The following is a 19,059-nucleotide window of genomic DNA, read 5'->3' as shown; positions in this document are numbered from 1 at the left end:
TGCATAACGTATTAAAAAAGCTACTTTACCTTAGATGATGTTCTTGTAGACACAAAGTTCATCAAATTTTTTGTTAAAACAAAAAGAATTGATTGATGTAGAAAATCTAATATTACAAGATCAAGATGTCTATTTCAACCTATAAATAGATCAATTCATAGCTTAAAAACTACTCTTGACCTTTGGTTAGTAACCCCTCAGACTGAGACATATAGATGCTCTCTTTAAGATTGTTATTCAGAAAAGTAGTCTTGACATTCATTTGTCATAGTTTCGTAGTCATAAATGTGGCTATGGATAACATAACTTTAATAGACATAAGCATAACAACAAGGGAAATTGTTTTTCTTATAGTCAACCCATTCCTTTTGTAGGCCTACACCCTCCTAGCTACATCTCTTTGTTTCTCTTATAGATCATTTTGCACACTATGAGATTGATCTCTTCAGATGGTTCTACAAGTTTCAATACTGAATTAAAGTACGTACTCCATTTTAAGTTCGTTGGCTTTGAGCAATTGGTCCTTGTCTATGTCATTCATTGCTTGTTTATAGAACAATGAATCCTCAATGCCACCAACCGATATGACAACCTAAGTCTTAGTTGAACCTAAGTAATAGTTAGATTGTGATACGACTCTCTCTGATAAGAATCATGATGTTCCATACGGACCAATTACAAGATCAACAACATCAAAGATTAATCAACCATTCATTCTTCATGTACAAGCATGGATAAGGTCGGATCATCCTCAATTCTATGTGCCACATGTTAACACAAGAAAGGAAGATCCATTTGGAGTTTTGGATATCAATGTTTTCTCAATTGAAGCAAACTATGATGTAGACATTAAGCTTCCATGAACCCAACACTTTAAAGACCTCATGATTTAGTTAATATCACATTTGTTTTTGTATTTTCATTTGTTTTAATTTGACAAGTTAGTATACTACCATTAATAGCTTAGTATTAAAGATGGTGGTTAGAAATTAGTTGTTGGAAGATAGAAAACTTAGTTAATGTTTTATTTTTACTAGGAAGATCCATTTTTATTACTTAGTTAATGTTATATAATGCCTTTATCCTTCCATTTGTAAGAAGAAGACTTTTGATGAATGCAATTTGAAATATCATTTTGAGACATTTTCCTTAATTTGCAATTTTTGTGATAGAATGTATGCGAGCCATTCTATCTAACCTTGATCCAGTTTAATTGTGGAGTGACTCAATTTAGAACAAGATTTTCAAATCTTACTTCTAGATCTTTGATGTAAGAAGTAATATAATCCTAACTTTATCTTGGTTGATCTAAATTAGTATAAGGAGGTGTTAGGTTATACTAATTTGGATATAAGCTAAAGAAAGCTAGGATTAGATTACCTCTTAGACCAAAGATCTATAAGTAAGATTTGGAAATCTTGTTCTAAATTGAGTCACTCTACAATCAAACTTTATCAATGTTAGATTGAATGACTCTCATGCATTCTATCATAAGAATTGCAAATTAAGAAAAAAGTCTCAAAATGAGATTTCAAGTTGCATTCATCAAAAGCCTTTCTTCTTACAAATGGAAGGATAAAGGCATTGTATAGCCTTGTTGAGATTTTGTCCTAAGTAATGAAAATGTCAAAAGAAAACGTTTCAAGCTTTCTATCTTCCAACAACTTTGTTCCAACCACTATATTTAATACAAAGCTATTAATGGTAGTTACACTAACTTGTCAAATTAAAACAAATGAAAATACAATAAAAAGTAAATGCGATATTAAGTAAATCATTAGGTCTTCAAATTGTTGGCTTCATGGAAGCTGAATGTCTACCCTATAGTCTGCTTCAACTGAGAAAACATTGACATTCAATAGTCCAAATGATCCTTCATCTCTTGTGTCAGTACGTGGCACTTAAAATTGAGGATGAACCGCCCTTATCCATTATTGTACATGGAGAATGAATGATTGATTAATCTTTGATGCCTTCGATCTTGTAATTGGTCCGTATGAAACATCATGATTCTCATCATTGTTGTTTTATAATAATATTACTTTTTAAAAAATGATGACTGGCTTGCTGCTTGAACAAGATCGAGAGTTAATGTTTTTCCTTGGGGCATTTCTTACCATTCCCCTATTTTATACTATCCTAACTTTCAGCAGAGACGGAGGTTGGTATCGTTTCATTTCTTTAACCATTGGGTTGAGGATTCATCTTTTATAGATGTTGTCTCTTCGGTTTGGGTTCGCCATAAGGATATAAAGAACATTAATTTGTCAAGTATGGAGAAAGTTATAAATGTTTGAAGTTAGGTTGTTGAATATGAAAAATGTCGGGGAAAATTATGAAATGTTCTTTTATATCTAAGTTTAGAATTGATGAATGTCATATTTTGTGCGTCATCTTAAGTTTGTTATAAAGATACAAGATTATATAAGGATCTGACAATCAATTTTGGTTTGTTTAACAGGCTATGTCTAAACACTAGGAAACTAGCCTAAGGTTGTGTGTGACAAAACATATTTCTAAACTGTTATCTATGATTATGTATCTTTGTTTGAATCGATTTTATGAACAATACATGATTTCTATGAACAGTTTCAAGCCACAGTTTCAAGCTTAGGTTTTATGATGAAACTTATATGTGAGCACGTTATTATCGACTTTCTGAAGAGTAGTTGAAACAATATCATTTTAATGCTTTTAGATTTTCAGTTTTTCCACGAACAATCTGAGTAAGCTTAAGTTTTACGAAGGATAAAGATAACAGACATGTTTTAATGTTTTCATATGGCCTTTTAAGATTTATGTTAACTACATGACTAAGATGTTGAGCCTGAGTCTATATAGTATCGTGTGCACACATGTTAGATTTTGTTGTAAGTGTTGGGTAGGCCCCACTACTACATTGTAGAGCTAGTAAATGTTGGTTGTACTAGGTGTCTGTTGGAATTTTTTGTCCTAAAACTTGTAGTTTGTAAATCATATTCTATTCAATAAAGTTGTTATTGAGAAATTAAATATTATAATCTTAAATCCAATAAATCAAGTTCCAAGGCTATTTTTTGAATAAACTTGAACTTTATGTGTAAACATAAACGTGGATCAAGTTCGAGTATATAGCCTAAATAGTCTATAGTATATGAAATAAAGGTTGGGCGCCTTATTTTGAGAGACTATGGATGCGGCCCACTTTGTAGTACAAACGATGTGATCCTAATCGTTCATGTAGAGACATGAAAGTGGGGCATCCTATGTAAAATGTTTACATAAGACTGAACCATGAATTAGTCATTTTTACGTTATAACACCGTTTACTGTTTAAAACTGACTATCTCAATTATTGATGACCTAGGTAACTTAGTCTTAATCCTGAGTTAACTATGAACTCCTGTTCACACGAGATTATCCTTAGATCTGCATAGGTGAGGGCAGCTCATCAGCGTTGGCCCAATAAGCCTCCCATTTCAGGGTAAGATCGGGTGGATAGCTGGGAACATAGGGTACAAGATGGAATTCACTCCTACCCGCTTTAGGGTTAGTAGATAGGTTGCTCTCTTAAGCACTGAATCCAAGTCTCACAAGGGGCCCACCCTCTCATTGGCCCGAGAGGGATTAAGTTTATAGGTTGAACCTTAAACCAATTGTTCAATAGTGGATTAGTGGACTTAAGGAGCAAGATGTAATCTTGGGGGTAAAACGGTATTTTGACCCAGCCAAGGTTACGAGCAACCTGTGAAGGATTAACTTACTGATTATGGTTTTATCAAATGGACACAAATATATCTATAGTGAGGGGAGTGCAACTACGGGACTTTAGTGGAATGACCCGTTAGTTAACGAATGTTGATTAACTCGGTTTAAAAGAGTTTAGCTAGTTAATCTTGAATCGTTGGAGCCCATGATCTATAGGTCCATTAGGTTCCTCTGCTAGCTCATATGGATTAAACTTAGAACAGTGTGATGAAATAAGTCGAATTGTTCGAATTGGGAGAAGAAAGGAAAACCGACATATACAGTGATATAATCGTCGGTCTTCTAATTAGAAATAGAGCTTTATGTTTTACATACTATAAGTATGAATGCGGATTCATACTAAGAAGCTCGGAATTGGTCAAAAATAGTAAAAAGTCAAAATGTTGACTTTTGACTTTGAAAAGTCAAACTTTGACCGGCCTTATATTCGAATGTGATTTGAATTTTGGAAAAATGAATGCGGATTCATGCTCAGGAGGTTGGAATTAGTCAAGACGGACAAAATGGTAAAAAGTCAAAATATTGACTTTTGACTTAGAAAAGTCAAAGTTTGACTTTTGACTAGAAAAATCTAATGACCATTTTACCCTTGGACTAAGTTAGTGGGAAAATCCAACATTTTGTTGGATAATCCCACTAACTCTTAGTGGGATATGTGGCTATATGAGATATAGACACCTAGCCCACTAAGTTCCACTAATTGTTAGTGGAACATTAGGTGTTGAGATTTGGCAAATGAATTGCATGCATTTTTGCATGTAATTAGGCTATAAATAGAGATGTTTTCAAATGTTGAAGGACTTTTGCCTCTTTTATCATTTTCATAATCTCAACAAAAGAAAAAAGAAAGCTTCCAATCTCATTTTATCTCCATTACTTTCTACACCAAAATTGGGTCCCACAACCCGGTTCTTTGTCTAGAGGATAGCAGTTGAGTACTAGTGGTGGTCTCGGGAAGAATTGGTAAGAAGACATCAAACCTTTTGTAAGCTTCAAAGGTAATACTTCTTAAAACCCTAATTTGATTAGTTTATGGTTACATGTTAATTGTGGCAATTAGGGTAGAAATTCGATTCTTTTTCCGCTGTGCATGACTTAGTTCTATCAGCGTCCCCTACATAAGTAGATTTTTCATGATAGTTAAAATGTTTAATAGACTTGATATGCCTTGCTAGATTTTAATGGCTACATCTAAGTATTTGAGAAAGTTGTTTATAGAGTCTGTTTTGTTATGTGTATATATGTCTTTGCAAGATTTTGATACTTTACAGTTTGTGTAAGCTTTGGGCATTGTGATTAAGTAAACCTTTGATGGAAATCCTTCTAGTTATGATCTCTCCATCAGGTTTGATGGCTAAGTGAGTTATTCCAGGGCTATATTTCATGTATGTCTATGAATTGTCTAGGTTCCTTTGTGTTGTGTTCATATAAGGTATTTTATATATAAGATTAACATATATATCAGGTTCAAGAATTCAGTAGAGTCAGTAGGTGTTGTTAGAGGAGAACGATGATAGTCGGCTTCATGTTGTCTTTTGGGCTAAGCTAGCAGGTAGTTTGAGAGGGAGTGTGACAGCCTCTCTTTGCCAGAAATCCAGGATTTGGTGGTTGGAGCTTGGTGATCAGAATATTGCCTTCTTCCATTGTTTTATTCATTCTTGCATGAGCCGTAATTTTGTGCTTTCTGTGGTTGATTTGGATGGCTCCTGGTTGACTTCTCATTATGGGATGGTTAGTTGGCCGTTAATTATTTTTGTAACAGTTTGGGATCCCAGGTTATTGGCTATAGGGAGTTGTCTCCCTTGATTAATCAGTTTATGTGGTGTGAGGACTGTTACCAGGCGTTATAGGCTTCTATTGGACGTGAGGAGGTTAGAAGGGTGTTATTTTCTATGGATAGTGGTAAGGCTCCTGGTCCTTATGGGTTTTCTGTTGGTTTCTTCATGTTATGATATATATATATACATATGTCCTTTATTGTAATTTTACTTAGTCTCTAGGGTTTAGTTTATTCTCTATATAAATATGTAACATTGCTTTGACTCAATGAGAATAAGACATATACGTTTCTGAATTCTAAATTACATGGTATCAGAGCCCTCCATTAGGTTTGGAGTTTGGGTTACCTTCCGGTGACCATTTGTCAACCTCCATTAGGTTTGGAGTTTGGGTTACCTTCCGGTGACCATTTGTCGACACCGCCCATACCATAAGAAGCACCACCTCCGTCCGCCCAAGTCTGTCTTCGCCGATCGCCGGAAAACACCGCGCGTGACCTTCACGCGCCGCCGGAATCATCGTCACCTTCACCCACGCGCCGGCGCGTGAGAGCGCGTGAGAAGTCCGATTTGTCTTCTGTCTTCTGGGCTTGTCTCGAACCATTGTTTCCTGCCAGTCTGTACCATTGGGTCTATCAAATAACATTCGGGTTTGACGAAAACCGAAGGTTACACGATTGGTTTTGTGTCTTTTTCCAATTTTGCAGCTGTTTGGATTGATTTTCTCTTTGTTCGAGTGGACTACAATCAACGTGTGACTTCAATATGGCCGACATAAAAAATTTGGTAGTCTCCAACGTTATTCCCTTGGCCTCTAAGATCACAGAACATAAGTTAAATGGATCCAATTATTACGATTGGCGTCGGACAATTTTATTTTATTTGAGAAGTACTGATATGGATGATCATATGACTGAAGATCCCCCAAAAGATGCAAAGCAGAAGAAGGATTGGCTTCGTGATGATGCCCGTTTATATCTTCAGATCAAGAATTCAATTGAGAGTGAGATAATTGGATTGGTTGATCACTGTGAGTCTGTTAAAGAACTTTTGGAATTTTTGGATTTTCTATACTCAGGTAAAGAGCAAGTGCATAGAATGTTTGAAGTTTGTATGCAATTTTTTCGTGCGGAACAGAAAGCTGAGTCTGTCACCAGCTACTTTATGCGGCTTAAGAAGATCATTGCCGAGCTTGGCTTGTTGTTACCTTTTAGTCCTGATGTTAAAGTTCAACAAGTTCAACGAGAGAAGATGGCTGTTATGATTTTTCTGAATGGACTCTTACCTGAATTTGGAATGGCAAAGACACAGATTCTCTCTGACTCCAAGATTCCATCATTAGATGATGCCTTCACTCGAGTCCTTCGCATTGAAAGCTCTCCGACTAGTGTGTCTATTCCTCAACCCAGTAGTGCTCTCTTTAGCAAGAACAATAACCCTCGGGCACCTCAGAGGAATAGTACTGATCATCGAAAACCAGAGTCTGTAGAGATTGTTTGTAACTACTGTCGTAAGCCAGGCCATATGAAACGTGATTGTCGGAAATTGCTATATAAGAATAGTCAACGATCTCAACATGCTCAGATAGCCTCCACATGCGATATACCAGAGGCGTCAGTTACTATTTCTGCAGATGAGTTTGCTAAGTTTCAGAATTACCAAGAGTCATTACAAGCGTCATCTTCCTCTACTCCGATTGCATCCACTGTTGCCCCAGGTAATATAAAGTGTCTTCTTACATCATCTACCAAATGGGTCATAGACTCTGGTGCCACAGCTCATATGACAGGTAATTCTCACCTATTTTCTAGACCGTTGTCCCCTGCCCCTTTCCCATCTGTTACATTGGCCGATGGCTCCACATCTTCTGTTCTTGGCTCTGGCACTATTCACCTTACCCCATCCTTTTCTCTCTCTTCTGTGTTACATTTGCCTAACTTATCCTTTAATTTAATTTCTACTAGTCAACTTACTCATGACCTAAATTGTGTTGTCATGTTCTTTTCTGGTTATTGCTTGTTTCAGGATCGTGTGACGAAGAAGATTATTGGTAGAGGATATGAGTCAGGAGGCCTTTATTTCTTTGATCATCAAGTATCGCAAGCTGTGGCGTGTCCTGTCGTTCCCTCTCCTTTTGAAGTCCATTGTCGTTTAGGTCATCCATCTTTGTTTGTGTTGAAGAAACTTTATCCAGAATTTAGGTCTTTGTCCTCTTTAAATTGTGATTCGTGTCAATTTGCAAAATTTCATCGTCTTAGTTCGAGTCCTCGAGTCGATAAACGAGCAATTGCTCCATTTGAGTTAGTTCATTCTGATATTTGGGGTCCGTGTCCAGTTGTATCTCAAACAGGCTTTCGTTATTTTGTTACTTTTGTTGACGATCATTCTCGTCTAACTTGGTTATATTTAATGAAAAATCGTTCTGAGTTATTATCTCATTTTTGTGCCTTTCATACTGAAATAAAAAACCAATTTAATGTCTCTATCAAAACTTTGCGTACTGATAATGCGGGTGAATATTTTTCTCATTCTCTTGGCTCTTACTTGTGTGAAAATGGCATTATTCATCAATCTTCCTGTGCTGACACTCCATCTCAAAATGGTGTTGCAGAGCGGAAAAATAGGCATTTACTTGAAACTGCCCGTGCTTTATCGTTTCAAATGCATGTTTCAAAAATCTTTTGGGTTGATGCTGTCTCTACAGCTTGTTTTTTGATTAATAGAATGCCTTCCTCTGTTCTTAATGGTGAGATTCCCTATCGTGTTCTTTTTCCTACCAAGCATTTGTTTCCTATTGCTCCTAAGATATTTGGTTGTGTCTGTTTTGTTCGTGACGTTCGTCCTCATCATACTAAGTTAGATCCCAAATCCTTGAAGTGTATCTTCTTGGGTTATTCACGTGTTCAAAAGGGTTATCGTTGTTATTGTCCTACCCTTAAAAGGTATCTGGTTTCGCCTGATGTTGTCTTTTTTGAAGATACACCCTTTACTTCATCACCATCGAGTTTGTGTCAGGGGGAGGATGACAATCTTTTTATATATGAGGTTACCTCTCCCACACCATCCTTGTCTACTGATGTGTCTCCTTCCCGCCCGTTGATTTCTCAAGTCTACTCCCGACGACCTCCACCACAACCTTCAGACTCATGTCCTCCATCAATGCTTCCTTCATCATGTGATCCAGCGCCAAGTGATGATCTTCCCATTGCTCTTCGCAAAGGTAAACGCAAGTGTACTTACCCCGTTTCTTCCTTTATTTCCTATCACCAGTTATCTCCCTCCACATATGCGTTTATTACGTCTCTTGAGTCCACATCTATTCCTAACTCTGTTCATGAAGCTTTGTCTCATCCTGGCTGGCAAAATGCAATGATTGAGGAGATGACTGCTTTAGATGATAATGGTACTTGGGATTTGGTATCTCGTCCTGCAGGAAAGAAGGCCATTGGTTGTAAATGGGTGTTTGCTGTCAAGATGAATCCTGATGGAACAGTGGCTCGTTTAAAGGCTCGCCTTGTTGCCAAAGGTTATGCTCAAATCTATGGCACTGATTATTCAGATACATTCTCTCCGGTTGCCAAGTTAACTTCCATTCGCCTATTTCTTTCCATGGCTGCTACCAATAAATGGTCGTTGCATCAACTTGACATTAAGAATGCTTTTCTTCACGGTGATCTTCAAGAGGAAGTTTATATGGAACAACCACCAGGGTTTGTTGCTCAGGGGGAGAGTGATAAAGTATGTCGCCTTCGAAAATCTCTGTATGGTTTGAAACAGAGTCCTCGTGCGTGGTTTGGTAAGTTTAGTCAAGCCCTTGTATGCTTTGGTATGAAGAAGAGTACATCTGATCATTCAGTTTTCTATCGCCGATCTGAGAAGGGTATAGTTCTACTAGTTGTATATGTTGATGATATTGTTATTACTGGAAATGATGTATTGGGTATTTCGTCTCTCAAAACTTTCCTTCAGGGTCAGTTTTATACAAAAGATTTGGGCCAATTGAAATATTTTTTGGGCATTGAAGTGATGAGAAGCAAGAAAGGTATTTATTTGTCTCAACGAAAATATGTACTTGATTTGTTGTCTGAAACAGGAAAATTAGGCGCCAAACCAAGTGGCACTCCAATGATGCCAAATCAGCAACTTGTTAAAGAAGGAGAATTATGTAAAGATCCTGAGAGATATAGGAGATTAGTTGGGAAGTTGAACTACTTAACAGTGACTCGACCAGACATTGCATATTCTGTAAGTGTTGTAAGTCAATTCATGTCTTCCCCTACAGTGGATCATTGGGCTGCAGTAGAGCAGATTTTGTGTTATCTAAAAGCTGCTCCTGGACGTGGGATCCTATACAAAGATCATGGACATACGAGAGTTGAATGTTTTTCTGATGCTGATTGGGCGGGGTCTCGTGAGGATAGGAGATCGACTTCTGGATATTGTGTTTTTGTAGGTGGAAACTTAGTTTCATGGAAGAGTAAGAAACAAAATGTTGTTTCTCGTTCGAGTGCTGAGTCAGAATATAGAGCTATGGCACAATCTGTGTGTGAAATAGTATGGATTCACCAACTATTATCTGAGATAGGCTTCAGTATTACCGTGCTAGCTAAATTATGGTGTGATAATCAAGCTGCACTTCATATTGCATCTAATCCAGTATTTCATGAAAGAACTAAACATATTGAGGTGGATTGTCACTTCATTCGTGAGAAAATCCAAGATGGGTTGGTGTCCACAGGATATGTGAAGACCGGAGAACAATTGGGAGATATTCTAACTAAAGCTTTAAATGGAACAAGGATAAGCTATCTGTGCAACAAGCTGGGCATGATCGACATATTTGCTCCAGCTTGAGGGGGAGTGTTATGATATATATATATACATATGTCCTTTATTGTAATTTTACTTAGTCTCTAGGGTTTAGTTTATTCTCTATATAAATATGTAACATTGCTTTGACTCAATGAGAATAAGACATATACGTTTCTGAATTCTAAATTACACTTCAAATGTGCCTGGAATGTGGTTAGGGAGGATTTATGTGATGTTGTTTTCTATTTCTTCGAGACTTGCTATTTATCTCATGGTATTAATGTTATTGCAATTACTCTCATTCCTAAGTGTTGTGGGACTGAGCGTGTCACCCAGCTCCAGGCACCTGCTTACTCAGTCTAAGACTCGATGTGAAGTTCATCGAAGTCATTCACCTTCAAAACAACTTCAACTGATACATGACATCAACACTTGCAAAACTTTTAAATAGTGGAAGTCTTTCATTTAAAATCAACGGTTAAATTATACTTTGAAATCTGTAATACAACCCATAGGAAATAGTTTTAAAACGTATCATGGAAAATAAATAAAACACGAAGATATAAATATTTGAACAATCAGAATACTATTTTAAACAAAACAATGTCCTTGCATAACGATAACTAAGTTGGCCTAACAGTAGTAAGTTTAGCATACAGAGATCCAATCTGTATCTGGAAAGAGGAAAAACATTTTGAAAGAGTAAGTCGAAAGAGTTTAGTCAACTACAGTTTTATAAAACAGGTTTTCATAAACATTTTTGTATAAAACCGAAGCTTAGATACATTTATCACTAAACAGCCATAACATGAAACTTGAAATATTTGCATAGTTTTTCGAAGACAATCGTCCATAGCCACGAGCAGTATTTACCCCTTCATCCAAAGATAGAACAGTCATTGAGTAGCTAACCCTCTTCTTTTAAGGCATAAAATATATCCTTCTTGATGTCCAATAAACTATAGGTTCGTCAACCTTACCATGAGTACGAAGTTAACCACATGTATAAAATAGGTCTCATGGAATTTTCGAGCATGGAATATTCGAGCATGGAGAAAACATTTGAAAACATGGAAACATCCTCTTGAACATGATCCTGAAATCATTCAAACATAATATAACTTAAAATATTGGTTCATAAACATTTATCATAAGATATTACTTGAAATCATGATTAGTAAATCATTTCCCAAGCTATTGCTTGTAAAGGTTGAATACATGTTTTGGAAATCAATGTGTTACTCATTGTCATTTGAATAGAGCCTTTGTTGGGAAATTTCTCTCAAGCTTCCTTGATCTGAAATTTTCATATTTAATACTTAATTAAGCCCTTCAACATAAAAATATCCAAAGCTTACCTTAAATTTCTTTAAAATAACATTATAACTCGAAAATAGCCCATCGGAGCCCAATGACATGGTGGATGAGGCTGGCTGCGCGTACATGGTTTGGAGCCTTGCCACATGCTAACCTCTCAATGGGGCTGCCATATGCGTCCTTGTCGCCTACCTAGCACGCCCATCGCGTGCCTTTCGCATGTTGTGCTCTCGACAAACCGTGTGTGCTAACCTCTAAAGCAAGGTCATGCACGTAGCCTGAGCGCATGTCTTGTCGCTTGGCTGTTCCATGGCCTTGTCATGAACGTGTCTTGCCGCTTGGCTGTTCCATGGCCTTGTCATGAACGTGTAACCTGATCAAAATTACCTCTAAACCCAAAACACACGCCCATCTTGCCTACACATGCAAGTCTCTCGACCACTATCCAGAACACTATTTTATTTCAAGAATCATGATCCAACTTTGTAAAATCATAACTTAAATCCATAACACTTTTGACAAAACTTCCTTCTATAAAGCTGCTCTAAATTGTGTTAACTTTATTACCTCAAATTTGCAAAGGAAAATTTCACAAAACGAGTTATGTAGTCCTTTGGAAGTGCACCTTACTCAAATTCACCTGAAAAATTGATAAGGCAATCATAATCCTCAATCCAAAGATCCAAGCTTTTAACATAGCAATAACCTTTGAAATAAGAAACCAACACCTCCTTATACTAATTTAGATCAACCAAAAGAAAGTTAGGATTAGATTACCTCTTAGATCAAAGATCCAGAGGTAAGATTTGGAAGTCTTGTTCTAAATTGAGTCACTTCACAATCGAACTTGATCAAGGTTAGATTGAATGCTTCGCATGCATTCTATCACAAGAATTGCAAATTAAGGGGAAAATCTCAAAATGAGATTTCAAATTGCATTCATTCAAAGTCTTGTTCTTACAAATAGAAGGATAAAGGCATTATATAACATTGTAGAGATTCTAACCTAATTAATGAAAATACCAAAAATTCAAAAGAAAACTTTAATTAAACTTTCTATCTTCCAACAACTTTCTTCCAACCCTCATCTTTAATACTAACCTATTAATGGTATTACCCTAACTTGTCAAATTAAAATAAATGGAATTACAATAAAAATGTGATTTTAAGTAAATCATGAGGTCTTCAAATTCTTGGCTTCATGGAAGCTTAATATCTACCTCATAGTCTGCTTCAACCGAGAAAGCATTGACATTCAATACTCCAAATACTTCAAATGCTTCAACCGCGAACACGTCCTTATACTAATTTAGATAAACCAAGAGAGTTAATATTAGATTACCTCTTAGATCAAAGATCTATAAGCAAGATTTAGAAATCTTGTTCTAAATTGAGTCACTCCACCATCAAACTTGATCAAGGTTAGATTGAATGGCTCGCATGCATTCTATCACAAGAATTGTTAATTAAGGAAAAAGTCTTAAAATGAGATTCATTCATCAAAAGTCTTCTTCTTACAAATGAAAGGATAAATGCATTATATAGCCTTGTAGAGATTCTATCTTAATTAATGAAAATACCAAAAAGTCAAAATAAAACATTAACTAATCTTTTTATCTTCCAACAACTAATTTTCAACCATCATTAATACTAAGCTATTAATTGTAGTTACCCTAACTTTTCAAATTAAAACAAATGGAAATACGATAAAAATGTGATATTAACTAAATCATGAGGTCTTCAAAGTATTTGGTTCAAGGAAGCTGAATGTGTTCTCCATTGTCTGCTTCAACCGAGAAAATATTGACATTCAAAACTCCAAATGGTCCTTTGTCTCTTGAACTTACATGTGGCACATGGAATTGAGGATGATCCGACCTTATCCATTCTTGCACATGAAGAATGAATGATTGGTTAATCTTTGATGCCTTCGATCTTGTAATTGGTCTGTATGGAACATCATGATTCTTATCATTTTTTCCCTCGTCAAAAAGATTCGTTCTTGAATCAAGAAAGTCACCACTTACATCAAAAGGACGAAATTCGGTAGCATTGAAACAATAATTCTCATCTCCCTCACCTTGCAAAGTAATTTTGTAGTCATATAATTTCATATATAAGTCATTCATGGAACAACGCTTGGGATTCTTAAAAAAACAATAGTGATTCTTCCAATAGGTACTCCATGCCAATTTCTAAGTTTTGAACATCTTATGCTTGTTGCTATGGTTTAATTTTGAGGCAAATTTTGAGTGGTTCCTCTTTGATTCGACCTTGAAAGACATATGACATATGACATTGTTGATTTTAGAAGCAACCTTTTAATCAAGCATCTTTACGAGTGTCTTGACCTCTCGTATGAACTCAAAAGAAACACTAGAAAAACATGGGTTGAGCTCACCCGTTAGAAAACAAGTTCTTTTGTATATAAGATCAAGAATATTTTATTTTGTAAACAGAACAAATTTAACCTTACTAACTGTCTCACAGTAGCTCTACTTTTCGACTTTTTTTCATTTTTCAGTCTAGGCCATAAACTATCCTCATGCTTTTCATTCTCACACTTTTTCTTGCAAGATTCATTTTCAATCAAACTACATGCTTTTTTTTTTTTTTTTTTGCCTATTATTTCTCTAACTCACCAACATCAGCATAAACTTCAAGATTAGATGTTACAATAAAATCAGATAGTTTTTGAGAAACTATGTCATCTTCAACTTTATCATTTTTTACCACAACAATAGGCCTAATTTTTGTAGGTACACTAACATTCTTCAAATTTTGGTCTCGTAAATTCAACTGTTGAGTCAACGTATATAAATATTTAACCGATTTATTTAATTCAACCAAACTTTTTCGAAAAGATTTTGCATTGATGACTTTTGAAACTTCTTCCTTAGGCATGTAAATGGATTGGCTATCAATTCACCTCGTAAAGTTTTCCAAAATTGAGCATCATAGTTGTAGGAAACACGACTATTTTTTTCTTGATAAAACATTCTCTCTAACTAAAAAGGATCTCACACACTCAACTCTCCATTTGTTCACTCGGGAAGACTCATGTTTGCACACAAAAGGTAGGTTATTTGGGAAGGTAGCTAAATTATGATATTGGATAGGCCTATGAAATCCTTGAAATAGTGAGCTATTCAATATAAGCAAGACAAGATAATTATGAAAGCAACCACAAAAAGAACAAAAAAAAAAAAAAAATGAAAGGTTATAACAAATAAGGAAAAATAATTTTTTTGGATGAAACATAACACATAAATTGATTTGCAAATAGAAAGGATTTAGGCAATGACTTTGGCAAACCACCTTTCTTACAAGTTGAAGATAAGAGGTTAATCTAAAAGTTTGTTGAAGGGCACAAAGTGAAATTCTGTCATTTTTTATTCTTTTCTCTAAAAAGGTCTTAATGGTGGTACGGCTCGTAAGCTCATTGTCCTGTTTCAGCTCATTCGTTCTTGTATCCATGCTCGTGCTGCTTCTTGGAGTGACAATGTTCATAATCTTATTTAGTTTGTTTTCTTTTCGTCTTTCCTTTCTTTGCTTGTCCCCGAGTGGTGGAGTTATTTGTGAGGTTGTTATTGCTTTTGTTGCTTTGTTGTTGTTTATTTCTTTTGTTTATGTGGTTTCTTCCTATGTTTGTGAGCATTCTCAGCTCAAGCTGTGAAGTCTTCCTTGTTGTTGTATAATAATATTACCTTTTTTAAAAAAATTGTTATACTAACAAAGAAGCATGAGAGAATTTTATGATTTATGATTTACATCCGAAAAACATATAATATGTAACCAATCGTAAATATACATTAAAAAAGGGTGTGCATAAATATATACAATAAATACACACATTCATACACATTTTATTTTAATTAACTCTTTTTACACGGGAAAATTTACAAAAAATAGAAAAAATGAAATTGCAAAAAGGTTTTATATTCTGAAACCTTTTTGCAAATCATTCTCTCACGACATGAAAAATTAGATTCACTATCAATTAAATTCTTAATCAGTATTGCTTCTTATTAGAAAGTACTTATATAACATATATAAAAGCCAGAATCCAAAAAAAAAAAAAATACTTTTAAAGACATATTTGTTCCTTTAAATTTAAATTAATTACATTTTTATGTCCTCTTTTCTAATTTGAAATAAATAAACGATTTAAAATTAAATATATCAAATTAAAAACTTATTACATTTTTAGAAAGCATCTTCAAGCTCTTAGAAACGTAAGGGATAATTGAATAATTATAAAAATATGACTTTGTGTGCCTTTTGCCATTATTATCTCTGTTTTATACATGAAAATATTGTATGGCTTTGAGCTCTACATGGATGTGCTCCCATTTACACTGCTACAAAAACATACTCTTTTTAATGTTTACATTTTAAATATTCAATATCTTTTTAGAAAAAACGTCAAGAAATGAGTGATTTCAGAGATAAAACATCAAAAATTTTTATAAAAAGATGGAAGTGGACCAACTTTTGAAAACTTTTTCACGCTCGATCTTTATTGACGTTTCAAAATCGTCAAGTGATATGTACTTTTTCTTGACATTTTAAAAACATCAAGTAGTATCTATTTTATCTTGACGTTTTGCAAGCGTCAAGAACTTTTATGAAAAAGCGGAGGTAGACGAATTTTTGAAAGAAAAATTCACACTGAATTTTCTTGACGTTTAAAAATGTTAATCTGAATTTTCTTGACGTTTAAAAATGTTAATTGATATATATTTTTTCTTGACGTTTTAAAAACATGAAGTAGTATCTATATTTTTCTTGACATTTTGCAAAACGTCAATATGAAAAGGTGGGATAGGCGAATTTTCAGAAAATTTTTCATGCTTGGACCTTTCTAGACGTTTTAAAAATATCAGATGGTATCTACTTTTTCTTGGAATTTTAAAAACGTCAAGGGAGATCTATTTATGACGTTTTTTGAACGTCAAGAATATTAAAAAAATAGTAACAAATTTTTTAGAAAAAATTTTGGTCTCCAAACTCCAGCTTGAACGGCCTCAAATTGTCATAATTTCCTTTTCAAATAATTTTTCAAAATTTTATTTTCTTTTTCCATATTTTACTTGACATTTGCAACATTTACTTGTTTGGTGTTTTTTTAAATGCCAAGTAATGACCATTTTTAATAAAAACAACTAGTTAAAAAAAGTGAAGATTTTATGGACCATTTTCAAACATTGTTATATTGGTTATTACTTACTTGAACTTAAATAAATGTGAAGTATAACTAATATTTACTTGACGTGGTAAAAATATGTAATGTTCATCATTAATTGATATTTTTTTAATATAAGGATAAAGGGGTGGGTAATAGCATGCTTAGTTTGCATGTTTAGTTTAAACTTGGGGGATTTCAAATTTTGTCTAAATTTTAAGATTTTTTTTAAAAAAATTCCTTAAAATAATGAGATTATAGCTTATTAGCTTACTTAGATCTTGCATAAAAAGAATGACTCTCAACCTTTGAGCACTGAGCCGAGGTTTGTGATGTGAAATTATGAATTTTGATGAGTATATGAATTTATTGTTTGCTTTAGATGATCCCTTATATTACTAAACTTCTTTTTTCCAGTATTTTTATTCACTTAGAAAGTTATTTCAACCATAGTAATGTACATTTCATTTGTGAACTTTAATCACTATGGTTTCTTTACCTATGAATTGTCAAAGCAAGCACAATACCATAAAACTTATTGGACTAACTTATGAATTGAATTGATTAAAATTGCATGATTCGCCAAGCCTTAAATTTAAAATTAAAATGATTTGCGATATATTTGTCTAATTCTACAATGTTGTGTTTTATGGTCTCTTATATGTTCTTAAATGTGATGTATGGTGAAGAATCAGAGTATCTAAGTTCTAATGTTGCTAAGAAACTTAATTGATACGCGTTGATACACCCATTGATACCATAAAACTTCTTGGACTAATTTTGTGTTTAGAAGTGCAAACAACGCTCTAGTTCAAAAACTACTTTGCACAATTCTAGCAACCCCTTTCTTGTTAAAAAGGATAGGGTAGATTCACATTCAACTTCTTCTTCTTCAAAGCCTTTGAACATTGTTGCTAATGCTCCTTGAAGGACAAAATTAAAGATGAAGAACTTCTTGAAATCTTCAAGAAGGTGGAGATAAACCTTCCTTTACTTAGTGCAGCGTAACAAATTCTAAAGTATGTCATGTTCCTCAAGGAGCTTTGTACAAAGAAGAGAAGACATTCCGACAAAGAAAACATCATTGTAAGTCAAATTAACTATGTCATGTTAGACCAAGGACCTCGATAAACGTTATGCCTATGAGTGTTTTTAGAGAACTATGGCTAAATAATTTGCAAAAGACCAATATAAGCATCCAATTAGTGGATAGGTCCTATGTTAGCCCCTAAGGCATAGTTGAGGATGTCCTTATTAAGGCAGGAGACCTTATTTTTCCCGTTGATTTTTACATCCTAGATATCCATAAGACATGTACACCTTGAACACCTAATATCTTATTAGGTAGGCCATCCATGAAGACTGCCAAGGCCATAATTGAAATGGATAAAGGTAGCTTATCTGTAGAATTCAATGGAGATAGGATATCATTTAACATTAATGAGTCTAGGAAATATCTTATGGAGAACTTTTTTCTCGACTACCTTAATTCTTTCAAATCTATTCCCATGACATGTGATAGCTTGTTTGGAAACCACTTTGAAAACTATGTTGTTGAATTTGGTTAGGTCAAAATGCATTGGATTCCATTGATATCAAAACTTGCATGGGGAACTCTTTGCTCTCGGTCGAAGCGACAATAGCCCGTAAAAAGTAGGAGAGCCAAGTCTGTTAGATTAGAATGCGTTGGGTTCCTTCGATTTTAGAACTTGCATCGAGAACTCTTCACTCTCGGTTGAAGCCACAATAGCCCGTAAAAAGAAGAAAAGCAAAGTCGGTTTGCTTAGAATGCGACAAGTTCCTTTGGTATAAAAACTTGCATTAGGAACTCTTCACTTTTGGTCGAAGACACAATAGCCCATAGAACGTAGGAGACCCAAGTTGATTAGGTCAGAATGTGTCGGGTTGCTTTGATATCAGAACTTACATGGGAACTCTTTACTCTCGATTGAAGCCATAATAGCCTGTAGAAAGTAGGAGACCCAAGCCGGTTAGGTTAGAATGTGTCGGGTTCCTTTGATATCAAAACTTGCGTGGGGAACTCTTTACTCTCATCGAAGCCATAATAGTCGGTAGAAAGAAGGAGAGCCAAGCCGGTTAGGTCAGAATGCGTCTGGTTCTTTCAATATCAGACTTACATGGGGAACAATTCACTTTTAGCCGAAGCCACAATAGCCCGTAGAAAGTAGAAGAGCCAAGCTGATTAGCTCTGAATGCATC

This window comes from Cucumis sativus, chromosome 5 (assembly GCF_000004075.3).
Source record: "Cucumis sativus cultivar 9930 chromosome 5, Cucumber_9930_V3, whole genome shotgun sequence".
In the NCBI taxonomy this organism is placed as follows: Eukaryota; Viridiplantae; Streptophyta; class Magnoliopsida; order Cucurbitales; family Cucurbitaceae; genus Cucumis; species Cucumis sativus.
This window is presented reverse-complemented; position numbering follows the sequence as displayed.